This window comes from Tamandua tetradactyla, chromosome 2, assembly GCF_023851605.1.
Source record: "Tamandua tetradactyla isolate mTamTet1 chromosome 2, mTamTet1.pri, whole genome shotgun sequence".
Classification (NCBI taxonomy): domain Eukaryota; kingdom Metazoa; phylum Chordata; class Mammalia; order Pilosa; family Myrmecophagidae; genus Tamandua; species Tamandua tetradactyla.
The window spans coordinates 148,457,929-148,474,964 of NC_135328.1; the positions used below are offsets into that span (position 1 = coordinate 148,457,929).

Consider the following 17,036-nt stretch of genomic DNA (forward strand, 5'->3'; position numbering starts at 1 on the left):
CTTTCAGCATTAACTGAGGTTGGTTTAGTGGTTTCCAACATTGCTACAATTTCCAAAGTCTTCAGCATTGTGAAGCTGTGAGTGCAGGTGAAATCACCATAAAAGAATTTCCAATGGTGATACAGAAATTAATTAAAGAAGTATATGCATTCCCACAAATTCTCAGTTTTTGATGACACAGGCATCTATTATAAGTACATACCTTCAAGAACCTGTATCTCTAAGGCATAAAAATATGCCTCCAGGAATAGAAGCTTCAAAAGACTGCTTAATTGTGCTGTCCAGTGCCAACACTAACCCATCCATATCAGGGGTCCCAACTTTCCATCCGATTTCAGATCACCGCCTTGTACTACTTCCCAATTACTCACAGGCTGCAACCCTTCTAAAGGCCATGTTCACAAACAAACTTTAAGTTTTTTCAAGGTAAAAATGTCAGATTTACTATAGTCTTTATGTATTTCATAAACATTTAGCAGGTGAGAAACCATGCACATTTATTTATTTATTTATTTATTTATTTTTGTACACTGTAGGTAGGTCACATTTCATTATTTTTTCCATGTGAGCATCCCATTATTGCAGCACCACCTATTGAATTTTTGTTTGCTTGTTTTGCTTGTTTGTTTTGGGGGGAGTGCGTGGACTGGGAATTGAACCCGGTTCTCCCGCATGGCAGGCGAGAATTCTACCACTGAACTACCCTTGCACCCTGTTTTTAAAGTGTTTTAAGTGCTATGCCCAACCCAATGTTTTTTCTATAAACCCCAAGGTTCTTAGTATGCAATTTTACACAGTGTGATGATTTTGGGGGAATGCATACATCCATTATAGCAGAACTTACTGATATTCATTATTTTCTGGGCATGGTAACTGTCTTCAAATATTTGAAATATCCTGCATTATGGATTTCAAATACGACGTATGCCCAGAGCTAAATTTCTGATTATCTCCTCATAATGTTTCATCCATAGTCCTTCCTATCTGGGTCAATAGGTGGTGCTATCCTTTTGTTTGTTCAGCCTAAAATCCCAGGGCTTATCTCTGACTGCTCTCTTCATCTTACCTCCACCTCCTGACAGCTTCGGAGGTGTGCTCCAAGTCAGTGGACTGCTATAATACCTCTTCTCTCATCTCCTTCTCCCACTTTGACTTGCCTCTCATCCCCCATCCAAGACTGGCTCTAAACCCAGAGCCAAAGATTTTTAAAAAAAAAACACATATCAGATCACGTCACTTCTACAGGGGTTTCCTACCACAGAGTGAAAAACAGAGGCTCACAGAACCTGACTGCCCACCTGCCCAATCTGCCTGAGTTTCCACCCAATTATGGATTGAATCGGGTCCCCCACGAAGACACCCCTGGACCTGGAGGCCTTATGAGCAGAGGAAATTTGTACACAGGGTCTGTAGGAGACAGGAGACAGAAGGAGACAGCTCACCATGACTCAGAAGCAGAGATGGAGGTACGAAGTGGCAGCAAGTCACTTAATGAAAACGTGACACACAGACACGAAGTGAGCACATGCTGTTAGAAAAATGGTGACCATAGACTTGCTTGACACAGGGTTGCTACAAACCTCCAATTTGTAAAAAACACAAATGTAGAATGCTACAGAATTTGGAGAAAGCATGGCCTGCTTATATCTTGATTTTGAATGTCTAGCCTCCAAAACTGTGACAATAAACTCCTATTGATTTAGCCAACTAGTCCACGGTATTTGTTATAGCAGCCCTGACAAACTGATACACTCCCCAATTCTTATAATTGTTTCCCTAGCTCCCACTGCCACAAATGCTCATCTGAGACACTTACTGTCCTTCAAACCTGCCAAGTGCATGCTTTCCTCAAAGCTTTTGCTCTGGCTGTCTTCTCTACCCAGGATGTCATTCACCTATGAGGCTCACTCTCTTACTTATTTCACGCCTTTGATCAAATGTCACCTTCTCAGCACGTGATTTAAAATTGAGCCTCCTCTCCCTACATATTGCCAACTTCTTTCCCTACCTTGTTTTTCTCATAGCATCATCATTTCTGCTTTCCTACATCAGTTTCTTGTTTTTTTCACCCTCTTCCTCCACTAGACTGTAGACCTCTGAAGACAGGGATTTTCACCTGCTTCATTCACTGCTATCTCCCTAGCCCTCAGAACAGTGCATATAGTATATGCTCAATAAGTATTGAATGTGCTCAGTAAACACTTAAATGAAATAATGGGTTGTTCTCTCCATGTGAGGCATCACAGAGGAGCATTGAGGACCAATGGGCAGAAGTTACCAGTTACAAAGAGGCTCAATTTAAGAAATAATATTTCAGCAATACAGTGTGTCTCATGGGACTGGAGTGTCCCCCAGTACTAGAAGTGCCCATGGAGGGTCTGCAGCACCACCAATGGTCCAGGAGATGAAGGGATTCATGCATCACGTGCCCCCACCCCCCACCCCATAAACAATATCTGAAGTCCCTTCCTGCCATGACAGCCCATGACTCCCACTTTTTGCGTTGAATTCCTCACCATTCGCGTTCATTTCTCAGAAAGAACTGTTAAAACTCCAATTTTCTCATAGCCATTTACTTGTAAAGGAAGAAGGTTAAGTTATAAGGGAAAGTACGCTCTACCACGTGTGCTCTAGTTCCAGATTCAGGCTCACCTCAGAGACATTGTGGCTTTGGGTCCTAGTCACCATCATAAAGTGAATATCGCAGTGAAGCAAGTCACATGGATTTTTTTGGTTTCCCAGTGCATATAAAAGTTATGCTCACCCTATACTGTGGTCTTTACATATGCTGTAGCACTATGTCTAAAAGCACAACGTTCATTCCCTAATTAAAATGTGACGCGAAATATCACAAGGACACAAAGTGTGACACAAAGACACAAGAGACACAAAGTGAACAATCCTCTTACAAAAATGGTGCCTATAGACTGCTTGATGTAAGGTTGCCATGAACCTTCAATTTTTAAAATATGCAATATCTGCAAAGCACAACAAAACAAGGCATGCCTGTAATCAATTTATAGTTTGCCTCAAAGGGCCATGCTGGGCAGCCAATATGGTGATGCCCATAGGAAGGCATTTTTGAAAAAAATATAACTCACTCAATAGAAGTGTAATATAGACATGGCAACAAAAAGGTACCTATACAATGTGCTCAGTGTTTAACATCTTTTGAAGTGCACAACTTCTTTACAGGAAGTTCCCCCTTATGCGAGGTGTTATGGTACAATCATGATTTTTTTTTCCTCACCAAAACTGGAAAAAGATATTTATTTGTTGAGAGAGAAAGTTTGCTGGGTTCCCTGGATTTGGGCACGTTTGAGTTGATAATTAGTGGCTGTTGTCTTAACCAATATCTTGGGTGACTTAATCAACTTGATTATAAATTTAATGAGATTTGCAAGCTTACCTCCTCTCCCAAAGCAAAATATACATATTTTCCCCATAGAAATAAACTTTGAGGAGGCAAATGCTTAGGGGCACATTCTTGGCGAATTATGTTACTCTCTGATTCCTTAAATGCAACCAAACCAGGAAAATCCAGGGCCTTAGAAGAAAGCCTGGATATTTTCATCTCCTTTATCTTAAGTACTAGGGTTATTAAGAAGCAGCTTGTTCCCATTATTTCTCACTGCTTTTATGGCCTTTCTTGATTTCTGGTCAGCCATCCTAGGTACAACTGACACAGCAAAAAGCGCCCTTCTTTACCCCAAGCTGACTTCTTGGGGGTGCGTGGCTTTCTATCAGGGGCTGAATTCAAAGGAAGGAATTGAAACATAGGTGTTTGAGAATAGTGGGAATTTCCTATGTCATTTTCCTAATTTTCTGTGGTACAAACTAGTTAGTCTTTAGGTTGCACAATGGCCAGGCTGCATGTGGAGCTGGCTGCTGCACTCTTTCTCTCCTGGAAAAGGACATGTGCTTCCTTCTTAAGGAAGAAACTGCACTATACGTTAGGGTTGCTGCCATGGAACAATTAGGTCTCTGCCAAGGAGGATGAACCAGCTGCCTTCGGCCTGTTTAGCTGAGCTTGGAGACGAGGGAAAAGAGCCTTCCCCTCTACCAGAAGTGGAAAACGGAGGCTTGTGGAAATCTGTGTTTGCTGAGCTCTGACAGCAGCCTGGGGGTAGTCAGTGGGGGGAGGGGGGAAAGGGTCTGAAGAGCGAATGCCCTCCAAAGCACTCATGGAGTGAGAGCTTTTTCCAGAGCTGAGATAATCACTTGGAAGCTGGGTGAACCCCAGAGCTCTGAGACCATTCCTATTTGCATGCAGTTCAGGAAAGTGAGAAGCTGTTTAAAGGCAAAGATTTGAACGGCACTGGGATCCTTGGCCTTTTCAGTGGTGATGCCCAAGAGACAGACTGTCAAAACAGAAGTCTCTTGCTAAAAGTACCAAGCTGAGAACGCCTGGGTAGTCAGGACTGGGAATGGGGTGGGGGGAGGGGGAGACCAAGAAGTTTCCACTCACCACCAACACAGAGTCAGGGTAAGATGCAGAAAGAGGTGGCTGAGGACACAGAGGGAAGGAATAAAGGCAAAGATGAGTGTCTGTGTGTGTCTCCGAATCCATTTCCCCCCGGACTGCACACTGTACCGACAGATATTTTTAAAAATTCATTAATTCAGTTTTACAAATAGAAAGTAGGTTTCTTTGCATTTCCCCTGATCACCGTCTTTCCTGTTCCCTATTCCACCTGATTCTCTCGACTGTGATTCCCACTGGGAGATTGTCATGGAAGGTGGAGGAGAAGAGCTGAAAAACTGGAAGGTATTCTGCTATTTTTTTGCTCTCTCTCCTTTTTAAAAATCATGTCAAAGCCCCTTTCCTCCAGTAATCCTTGATATTCCCTCAGGAGCTGAGTTAAGATTTAATTGTGAAATTTGCATAGCAATTTAGCAAATAAATTCTCCCATCTCTCATAGACCTTTTGCTGCAGAGGTCCATTTTAGTTATAAATCACCTATTTCTAGGACTCAACTGCATCAGCATTTTGTATCCCTAAGGAAAGTTTAAAGGGGGGAAAATCCAATGACACACAGAGTGAGTGCTTGTCTTCCATTTCTCTGGGTAGAAAGGGTTGGAGGTAGAAGTTAGGTGAGAGATTGGCTTGGCAGGTGTGCATTTTCTCACCTTCTAGTTGTCTAAAGGGATCCTGTGTGGTAAGAACCTGGCCTCTAGCCTGCTCCCGGGAATTCTCAGTACTATGTCATGCTGGGAACCCAAAGAGATAAGCAGAAACTGAACACAAGTGGAAGAGTTACCATGTTCCCTGCCTGTTTTTAGTGACACACTGGAAATTACTGGGTGACCAGATGACCACAGTAGGATGTGTGGGAAATGAATCCACTATAATACAACATTCCTGTGGAAATAGCAGTGTAGCAAAGAAAATGTGTTCTCGGTCTAGTACAAGTCCAGCTAGAAATCTTGGGCTCCATTCAGAAAGATTGTTTGCTTAGTTTTGTTTTCTTCCTTCTTTTCCCAGGCTGAAAACAGTCTCATTTCTGGACCATTCTAGGATGTTTAAAATCAAATAAAAACAATACTTTCACCAGAGCCTAGTAATTTTTTTCTATAATATCTTTGCATGTTTTATCTTAGCAACAACTTAGTATCATCCAAAGGTGCCAGTCTCCTCTTTCAGTGTGGGTAAAATGTGAGCATGAGATTATAATGGGCAATCAGCATTTCATGGCTATGATAATGGGAGAAAGGAAGAATATAAGTCTAAAGAAAGGAGATCCAATATCTCTGCCTAGAAGTGAAAGTGGTAATGAAATGAAGCTCTTTGTATAGTATCTCTTGGGTCTTTGCAACTTTCAAGTCTCCCAAAAGGAAATCTAGCAATCCACATGAGGCAACTATTTACCTGGATTATCAAGGGTTAAAATTCTAATGACCTAAAGGTTAGACAGTCCTGTTTGAAAGAATATTTTCACTGTCTAAAACTTTTAAATAAAGAACAAGCAAGGAATTTTACGCAAATAATTTACATTCATCTAAAATTTTTGAAGATTGCTGATCAAACACAAGTCCTGTAGTCATATTTCCTTCAAACAACTGATTTCAATTCCTTATTTATTCTGTAGCTGATCAAAACATGGTGCTCCAATTTTAAAGTTATGCTTGTCAGTCCCAGGAGATCAGTGAAAATTTGAATTTCAGAGATGAATCCATTTTAAAAAGTATTGATTTTGTATTTTGTAACTTATCTCTACAAAATCATTTCTCTCCATAAACATCTGACAAATGGTCCTTCAATACAAGAGTTTCTATTTTTGATCCTTTCCTAGATTTTCAATTTGAGTCACTGTCATTTCCTAGGATTCAACTGAAGCTACTTTTTTCCTCTCAACTCCATAATGAAATCTTTACTATTTCTCCCAAGAAACTGTGATCACAAGAAATCATAATGATATCAGACAGAATAAGGAATGCCTATTTGAAACTAGTATCAGGTTTAAGAATGAACATGGATAGTGTTATGTTAAAATAAGAATAAGAAAAGGTGTCCCCTTCTACCATATTGGCCATTATCATTCTGGAAGTTAGGATTAATGTAATGAAACAGGAGAAATGAAAACAAAGTTGTATAAGCATCAATAATAGGAGTTGCTATTTATAAGTTATATGACTGTGTAACTAGAAAAGCACAAAGGATTAATCAAAAATCAATTAGAATTTTTGTCAAGGTATGATAAAAAGTAAGATCCTATTTTAAAAGAAAGTATGATATAAAGAATCCTATTCACTTTAGCAATAAAAGTAAAAAAATAAACACCAGAAAAATAATAAGAAGAAGTATAGGAAGGCTAAAATAAAAGTGAGAGTGCCTTGTAAAACACTGGAGAATCTCACCATTAGGAACTCCAGGAACAAATTTGGGAATAAAGCATAAAGTTTGACAAAAGGAAGATCACTTGAAAGTCAGAATATGTGACTGTGAATTTTCTTCTTCCTAACTCTTAATTGAGCAAATAGAGTGTCTGGCAGCCAGGCGTTTAACACTAACTCTTCATAAAATAACTCTTTATTAAATATAAAGAGAGGAATACATACGTGGTGGTTACAAAGCAAATACATCCTCATTTCTGTGGTTTCAAAGCTTCATAGCTATGTCTGTGTTTGATTTAAAGCTGCTAGTCCACAAATGCCTTGCCTAATCACAGGACAAGGATTGCAGTAATTTTGTAGTTGCTCAATCTAATATCTGAGCAGGTAACTTGAAGAAAGCATGAAACATGAAAGAGAAAGTTTAGGTAAGCAACATAGAACAAAACCCCGAAGGAAGAAATAGTAAAGACACAAAAGAGAACTATCAAGAAACTATAGCCTCAAAGACATTAACAAGATTTTAATTTACAAAACAAGGACAGGGTGGCATTAAAATGATAGGAAAGCAAGAAAGAGCTCTTGTCAGGAAAAAGACTTTGATGAGACAAAGAATCTCATAAAAAGGTTATAAGATAAAATAATTTACACAGAAAATAAAACACAAAAACAAATGGAGAGGGTGCCCGGGTAGTTCAGTGGGAGAATGCCCACCTTCCATGCAGGAGACCTGGGTTCGATTCCCGGACCATGCATCCAAAAAACAAAAACCAAAACAAAAGAATGGAAAAATAAGAGGCAGAAGATAAGTGGCAGAGCTGATCTCAGGAGGTAAATATCTAAGTAGGAGGAATTTCAGAAAGGATAAGGAAAACAAAAGGAGACATTAAAGAGATACAATAAAAATGTCTTGGAGCTGTAAGAAGACAAGAGCCTTAAGAATAAAAAGACCTTCTGAGAACTCCAATCATGATGAATATCAACTCAGGGTCAATGTCCATTGCACAGCCTCTTCAGAGCACCGCACACAAAGAGGCCATCCCTAAAGCTTCTAGGGAAAAAAAGCTGTTCGTGGGATTGTAGAGTTGGACCAGTATCTGTTGTCTTATCAGGAACACTGCACGTAAGAATGCAATGGAACTTAGTCTACAGGTGCTAAAAGAAATTATACTCAACATAGAATTTTATGCTCAGGCAATTGCCTCACTTCCCTGGCAAAGAACTGAAGAGACCCTCTCAGCAAAGGTTGAAACAGACCATTTTCTGGCCTCAGGGACCCCAGGCCCTTCTGGGACCAGATTGGGGCCATCTCAAGAATGGGATTTGAATAAAGGTCTGCACACCAACTCTTCCCCCGTTGGATTCCGGGATATAGGCAAAGAAACTTATATTCTGCAGGTACAAGATTAAAGGATTATTCTCTGACAGAACTGATTCCAAGAAAAAAAAAAATACAGAACTTGATTGTTGAAGATCGAATCATGTCTCTTCCAAGGACAATTTCAAGTCCAAACCCCCAGGAGTGTGGGTGTGAACTCATTTGGAAATAAGATCTTCAACGGGCCTATGAAGAGGTCCAAGAAATTTCAAGAAGAAAAAAAGTAGGTCTCAATCAAGGTATCAGGAATATGAATAGGAATTGACTTTTCAAAAGCAACGTTGATAGCTAGAAGACAATGGAGAAATTCTGCCAAAGTCAGATAGAATGGAAGTGCTAAGTATTCAAAGAGCATGATGTATATGATCCACTCTCAAATGTTTAGAAGATATAGATAGATAGATAGATAGATAGATAGATAGATAGATAGATAGATAGAGATAGAGAGATAGAGATAGAGAGATATAGGTAGATATAGGTATAGATAAAGCTAAACAGATGGTAGAGATAAAATGATACAACTGATGTGGCAAAATGTTAAAAGTTGGTGATTTTGTGTATTTCTATGAGGGTAGTGGAGTTTTTTGCAACTGTCCTATAAATTTTAAATCTCAAAATAAATTGTTTTCTTTAAAATGTATGGGAATTATTTCTAAACTATATTCTATTTCAGACAAATTATTAATTTATGTTAGTATAACATAAAGATATTTTCCAATGTTACAAACACATTCATAGTATCTTTGATGCTTCACCAAAACAAACACTCAAATGGAAGAGACAAAAACCTTGATTTCAGGCTACAATGAAGAGAGGCAGAGGGAATTTCAGGACAGCTACACCTGAGACCAGAGAACAATGAGTCCACACTGGGACAGAAGATAATCTGAGAAAAATAATGGAACAGACAGACTACCTGATGTACTGAATTTGGAGTTCTGTGGATAGTATCGTGATTAACTATTGAGAAGATCACAGGAAAATAAATGAAACAAATGTATATTTTAGGGAATAAATAACTCCCAAGAAAGCAGAAATTTACAGCAATTTTTACCCTATATAAGTTGATGGTGAACAGTATTTATAAGAACGTTCACCTCCCCATGGGCCAAAATCTGGAGTTGTAAAACCAGCAGAATTCCATGAAAGATGGAGATTTAGGTATAAGGAAAATAGATCTTTAAAAAGTGCATTTATTTTAGGTGGTGCCACAGTGGTTCAGTGGCAGAATTCTCGCCTGCCATGCAGGAGACCCGGGTTTGATTTCCAGTGCCTACCTACGCAAATTAAACACAAAAAAAGAAAGAAAGAGCATCCGTTTCAAGTATAGGAAAAGATTTCAGCATTTAAGAGATAGAAAGGGGCCAAGGAGTGGAAACTGACTGGTGACTTGGTACAACCAGAAAGGAGAGCCATTTATGCTGGTCAAGGAGAAGGAGCTGTTGTAGATATGTGCCTCAGATTTGTAAAACGCATATCCATAAGTTGGGAATTTGCATTAACTGCTTAGCAGGTCCTCTTTTCTAGTATCCCTGATCACCCTTCTTAAACTAGCAAACCCATCACTCCACATGCCAATTCCTCTGCTTTATTTTCACTCATATACTTCCCACAGTCTGGTATGGGACACATATTACTTATTTATTATTTGTGTTCTCCAAACCCAATTAAAGTGTACAATTCAAGAAAATGGAGACTTTCGCTTATGATTTATTCATCAGCATCTGAAATAATGTTTAGCATATATTAGGTGCTCAATGAATAGTTGTTAAGTAAAAGAAAAAAACATTATTTTTCATGATGTATTAGGCATAAATCATTGCATCAAATTACATACCCGATTTTCACTTTCGTAGCACTGGTGAATTGTTTTTCTTTTGTTTTTTCTTTTGTTTTTTGGCCCTAATACCAGAAGGAAACACGTAGAATTTAAATTTGGCATACTTTAAGCAGCCCTACGACATGGAAAAAAGTCATTCACTTCAAACTCTCATAGGAGTCTGCTATTGTGATATGTCTGGCTTACTAGCCAAAACATTTTAGTGTATAAACATTTGGAAAATGTTAGGGCTTTACTCAAAACTACAAATTTATATTATGAGTGGGAGTCATTTAATAAATTATGTCAGAAAGCAAAAACATTTTTTAAAAGAACAAGAATTATTTATGTCTTTTCATGTCACACTTGTATGTTAACCAATATTTATTAAATTTGTGAGACCCTAGCTTTTCCCTTAAAGACAAAACTAAGGAAACAAATGGATTTTGATGAAAAACATCTTGAACTAACGTTGGGCAAAAAGCATAGCATTCATGATAACACACGTCTATTCAGCTAACTAATGTGGCATTGGGTGTACTTGCATATTTCTCAGAGAGGGTGATTATTTTGAAATAATTTTAACCTCCAGACCCTGGAATAAATTAAGATAAGAAAAGTTCAGGTCAGAGTGTGTGCAAATTTGGGGTACACATTTGATTATGAACGTGAGATGGGTTGACTTAAACAATTCTGCTTTAATATCCCACTAATTAGGTAGGGGACAGTTATGATTGTGATGAGATTGTCCCATTCTATCTCAGATTTCCTAAGAGACACGTTAATTAAAGTGTTTCTCTTTCCTCATGAACTGAAACTTTATTAGCGACTAAGTCTACCTCCCCTGCCCTCATCTTGTCACACACCCAACTCCGTTTCTTCCCCTTAAGGGAAAGAGTGACAGCAAAAAAAAAAAAAAAAAAAAAAGGCAGAACTAGCATTGCAACCTGGTAAGACTGTTTGAACATTTTTAGAAAATTCCAAACAGTACAGATACAATAAGTCACCGATGGCTCAGAAAGACATGGCCTGACGGATCTTGCCATAACCACAGGGAAACACCATCAAACAAAAACTTTCTAAATGTAAATGCATACAACTATATGCAAATGGCTAAGCTTAGGTATCATTCAATGACAAAGTAGAGTTAAAATGAGATATATAGATCTTTTATATATCTACTCAGACCATCTTTCAAAATAAGATACTCTAGTATATCTTCATAAAGACCTGAAACTAGCATGAAATAAATCCATAGGCCAATGTCTTCCGCTGATTGTCAGTTAAACATGGCTAACATCACAGAGCAGGTGCTGTGTCTGTCTGCTGTCATCAAACCCCTACATGACGGACAACGTCCATCATAGCATTGGAAGATGGCATGAAAAGCAAGTTTTTCTTCTTCATCTCCTCAATTCCAACTCTTTTCCACATTACCCTCAATACACTCACAGAAATACACTCACACACCTGGGATGTTGGAGGGTTGAGAAGGGGCAAAAATATGGTCACATAGGAAGAGCTCAGACTCTGGAATAAGGTCAATCTAAGCCTCCATCTCATTTTTGTGACTTCTTGCCTGTGAATTGTTGGGCAATTTCTGATGTTGCTTCTTTATCTAAAATGTGAATAATAATCATATAAATGTAAATAAAAATCATATAAACTTGACAGGTTTTTGAGCCAACGAGACAATGAAAAGTCCTTGAACAGTGTTTACTAAAAGGTAGCCATTTTTTAGTATTAGCATAAGTCAATCAGAGTTCACTTGGTCCACTCACTATTATTTTAGGAAGAAGAAGATGTAGAGAATGAGCAGAAAAGAGAAAATCAGATAATTCTCTACTTACCTGTTAAGCAATCTACAATGAATACATTTTTATTTAGCATGGCAAAATATCCATGGTCTACTATATGTCAGAAGTCATTTCTATTTCTCAGACTCTTAACCTTATCTAACAAGTCTTCAAGAGTCAAGGGGTGATGATATGCAGAAATAATCATAATTTGAATTAGTTTGCTATGCATATTAACTACATATACTGGACTGATGTCCATTTAGTTGCATACTGAGAGAGACAGAGAGACTGGCAATGAGTCTACTTAGGGATTTTGAAGACAGCACCATTATTAATCTCTAAAATGTACCCCCAAGTTCCTAAGATTATATCCTATTTTTAAAACTGAATGCAAACAAGCCCATCATATAGTTGTGTACAGGCTCCTTTATATGGGAGTGAATGGTTAATGCTCAGATAAAGAAATCCTAAGAACTCTTTTTGTTGGAGTTGTACATAAAAGAAGTAAAGTGGGGGTGGGCCACTGTGGCTCAGTGGCAGAGTTCTCGCCTGCCAAGCCGGAGACATGGGTTCGATTCCTGGTGCCTGCCCATGCAAAAGAAAAAAAGGCTGAGAGATTTCAAACAGAGTCGAGAGGTTATCCTAAAGCTTATTTTTATGCATTATACAGATATCCCCTTTTTGGTTTATGGTGTATTAGAGTGGCTGGAGGGAAGTACCTGAAATTGTAGAGTTGTATTCCAGTAGCCATGTTTCTTGAAGATGATTGTATATTAATATAGTTTTTGTAATGTGACTGTGTGATTGTGAAAACCTTGTGTCTGATGCTCCTTTTATCTGTGGCATGGACAGATGAGTAAAACATATGGGTAAGAAATAAACAAATAGTAGGGAGAACAAAGGTTAAAATAAATTGAGTAGATTGAAATGCTAGTGATCAATGAGAGGGAAGGATAAAGGGTATGGCATGTATGAGTTTTTTTCCTTTTCCTTTTTTATTTCTTTTGCTGGAGTGATGCAAATGTTCAAAAAAATGATCATGGTGATAAATACACAACTATGTGATGATATTGTGAGCCATTGATTGTAACCATGTCAAGAATATTTGTATGTCAAGAATGTTTGTATGTTTGTTTGTTGTTTACAATAAAAATATTTTAAAAATTAAATGGAACATTCAGAACATCCCATGCCCCTTATCCCCCCTATTGTTTATTTATTTATTATCTTTATTTTATGATTCATCTGCCATACACTGGATTAAGGGAGTGTCAGTCACAAGGAGAAACCCTTTTTAAGATGTAGTAAATGCCCTAGCCTGAATTTATTTCTAAATATCTTGGGGGAGAGTGTGATGTCTATTAATCCATTTTTCTGCTTCCTTAGCTCAGGGCTTAGGTCTACAAAAATTACCCACCTTGCATGGCTACTACAAGACGGGCTTCCCTTCCACTTTGAATTCCTCAGCAATGGAGGTAGGGGTGGGTGGGTAGGGATATAGGGATAGTGACTATACTCTCTATTGTAACCACATGCAAGAAATAAGTTTGCATATTATTGTCATAAAGACATGCATATTTCTGCAACAGGGAAGTTATGACTGTTTACCTAGAAAGTTTTCAAAACAGGCCAACAAAAAGTAGATAAAGGAAAAATGAGTGCACAAAACAAATTTGGGCTTCTGAAAGGTTTTAGTGACTTTTGGGGAAAAACTTGATACATATGTCAAATAAAATGCAGAATCCCATTGTGAATTTTTGGAACTGTTGAAGAGACAGAAACTAAAAAGCAGCCTTAGACAAAGTTAATAGTTTCTTCCCCAAGAAACTGAGTACAGTTAGGCTTATAGTGCGCATTTCCTTCAACATATTTATTAGCAACTCAGAAGTGCAAAATCTGCCGATAAAAACAATAATTACACAGGCTGTCAAGACTACAAGAAATTGTGAGGAAGCAGGAATAAGTCACAAAAATGGCCAAGGAAAGAAATTCAGTTTAGATAAGCGAAAGCAATGCTGTACTGGAAATCATTTCCAGTAACCTGTCTAAAGCCCCTTAAAGTGAATATAAGATGTTAGAAGGGTGCCAAAGCACAGTCTTTCTTGATTCCAAGGACCAAATTCAGCTTTAGCCTGGTCCATTTAAACAAGACACACCAGAATATACAATTAGCCTGAAAAGGATGACCCAAGTAATAACAAAAAAAAAAAACCTTGGACATGCTGTCCTGGGAAGGACGTTAAACAGATAATAAGTTTAACATGGTCTACCTTGACTCTGGGAGCTGGAATGAATAATTGGAAACAATTGCTACACCCTAGCTGTACTGTGGATGAGTCATCATAAGTAGAGCTATTCTAAAATAATAGCATCCTAAACTGATTCATCATAAGTAGAGCTATTCTGAAATATTATTGTCCCAAACTGATTCTTCATAAATATGGTTATTCTGAAACAATATCATCCTAAACTGTGCTTTCAAAATGAGTTGATTAATTCAAAGTAACTCAATCAGCAACTGGTAAATGTCTCTCATCTATTAAAAACTAGTCATCAACAGAAGGGGAAAGGGTAAAAACTAATCAATGCAAACCTTGTCCCGTGTTCTCATCTCATCCTTCCTTTTCTTAAACTTCTGAATGACTCATAAGACCTTTCACACAGGGCTGGATTCAAGTACTCACTTACCTACAAGCCAAAGATGGTTTAAATTGAGTTTTTGACTCTTTGACTTCCCAATTAACATGACTGGGTCGTGTTTTTGTTTTTAGAAAGGAAAGAAAATAAAGGTACTACAGCTCTATAAACAGAGCTGGTCACTTTGCAGCAAATCTGTAGGACATGTGGTGTCATACATAGCTTTTGTGAATTCAGAACATGCAAAAGGAAGCACATGACTCCAGGGCTGCTTCCTTTGCCAGAGCTGCATTTCTGAATTGTCCCTTCATCTCTTAACCAGTAGGGCAATGTGTGTTCTAGGAACTCAACCTTGCCTGTTTTGCTGTAAATCTAAGCCAGGCATTACAAAGGGAGTAATGCACCACAAAGGAAATTGTCTTCCTTAAATGCAATTTTCAATTGAGGACCAACTTTCTGCTCAAAAATTTGCCATGGGGAAGCAATTATAAGATGTTAAAGTAAAGATAGCACTGCCTCTTTCTTTCCCTTTATGTAAGCTAAAAACTTAGGGGGAGAGGAAAGTTTGAAAGAAATATGTTTTCTGTGAAAATAGAATTTCTTCTAACCTAAACCAAAATGGCTGTAAAGATCTTCAGAGTGCAGTGAAAATTGCACCAGTGCGGTGAGGGAGGACGGAGATAGGCTGTCAGCTGCTATAAATGTAAACAAACTTCCCCCCCCCAAAATACTGCAAGAGTAGTCATCCAGGGCCTGCCAAGGATGGGAGCCCTGGCAAAGACCCCCCCACATTTAGGGTTAGGATCTGAAGGACATTCGCCAAAGTGTGGAGGAATCCTAAGGAAGTCAGCCCTTTCTTGCACTTCAGCTCTGCATGGCCTGCGAAATCCTGGTCCCTAAAATTAGAGTAAGATGACCTAGGAAGGCCTAGTACCCTCAGGCTTCTGGCAGAAGCAATAGAAAAGGGAGCAACATTTTATCCTTCTATGCTTTATATTATTTCTCATATCTAGAGAGAAGCAACGCTCCAATAAAAATGGTGACAGACCCAAAGTATTGAATTCCTAGGTTTCAAACAAAAGAAAAAAAGAAAAGAAACTCTTTCATACCTGGGTCAAAAAATAATAATAAAGCACTATAAGAGATTTGAAAAATTACATGAGCTTCAGGGTTCTTTACAGCAACATTCTGAACAAGACATATAAAGTTCACAAGGAAAGAAAACATGGCCCAAGAATTTATACTTTGTCTAAGTGATATGTAAAAAGAAAACCAATTGACAGAGAATAGAATAATAGAATAACCCACCACATTTTAAAAAGAGCTAACAGAGGATTGGAGTATAATTTAGCAAAATTAAGTCAAGTTAAAAATGTTCATACCTGGGGGTGCGAGAGTAGTTCAATGGTAGAATTCTCGCCTGCTATGCAGGAGACCCAGGTCCGATTCCCAGTCCACGAACCTCCCAAAAAAACAACCAAGTAAAACAAACAAAGATTTAACAAATGGGCTGCAATAACAGGATACTCACATGGAGTGCTACAATAACAGGATACTCACATGGAAAAATAATGAAATGTGACCCTACCATATACAAAAAAAAAAAAAAAGAAAAAAGGTCACACCTTTAGACTCAGCAAATCTACTCCTGAACATATAATGTAGAGAAACCTTTACATATACATACAGTGAGCTACTTATAAGTTATAGGAAGCATTATTTATAAAGGCTCCATATTGGAAACAAACTAAATATCTATCAATTAGAGACTGTGTTATAATTCTAGGGGATGGCAAACATTTTTTGTAAAAGGGTCAGAGAGTAAATATTTTCAACTTTGAAGTATCATTTGGCCTCTGCCTCAGTTACTCAATTCTGCTACTGTACAAAGCAACCATACACTTTATGTACACCAATGGCCATGGCCATGTTTCAATAAAACTTTATTTACAAAAGCAGGTGGTGGGATGGATTTTCCTGCCCCCTGATATTTAAGCACAGAACAAAAAATGAGTTGGAAGGGATGACTTAAACTTGAAGACACATTCCAAGAAAAAAGTTAAATAAATCAGCCTTGGTAACAGGACTGTCAGAAAAAATACTTACACTGGTTAATTTCTTTCAGCTTCAGAAACAGAAATTACCTGAACAAAGGACTCCATAGAGAGCATTTTAGACACGCATTTTCCTGTATGTTGGACCCAAACAGAATACTTATATTACTGATAGAAATATCAAAATAAATACTTAAAGCACTATGCCCACCAGTGAGATAACTTTTGACTTTCCAAATATTATACGTTCTCCATAAAAATCTATTCCTTTGTTTTTATTTAAGAAGATAAATTACCACTTAGGAAAATGACTTGAAACTAAAATAATTTATTTTCCAAATATATTTGAATAAATTTTAAAACAATGACTTTAATGGGAATAAAATTCTAATTGCAAAAAAGTTGCACTTGACTATTATACTAAAAACTAAGTTCCTCAAAACCCTCTCTCAGTAAGCCTCCACACAAAGCCAATCTCTCGCTAATTCTCTAAGGGGCCTTCCAACTGCTTCAGTCC

General features: G+C 37.9%; 1 long non-coding RNA gene across 1 annotated transcript in view; it reads right to left on the reverse strand.

Moving 5' to 3' along the window:
• Positions 1 to 15,931, reverse strand: part of LOC143662594 (uncharacterized) — a 43,593-nt gene extending 27,662 nt beyond the window's left edge. Inside the window, exon 1 of the long non-coding RNA XR_013165447.1 lies at positions 15,848 to 15,931. This is a non-coding gene — a long non-coding RNA (uncharacterized LOC143662594). The remainder of the gene's footprint in view (positions 1 to 15,847) is intronic.
• Positions 15,932 to 17,036: the final 1,105 nt, after the last annotated feature.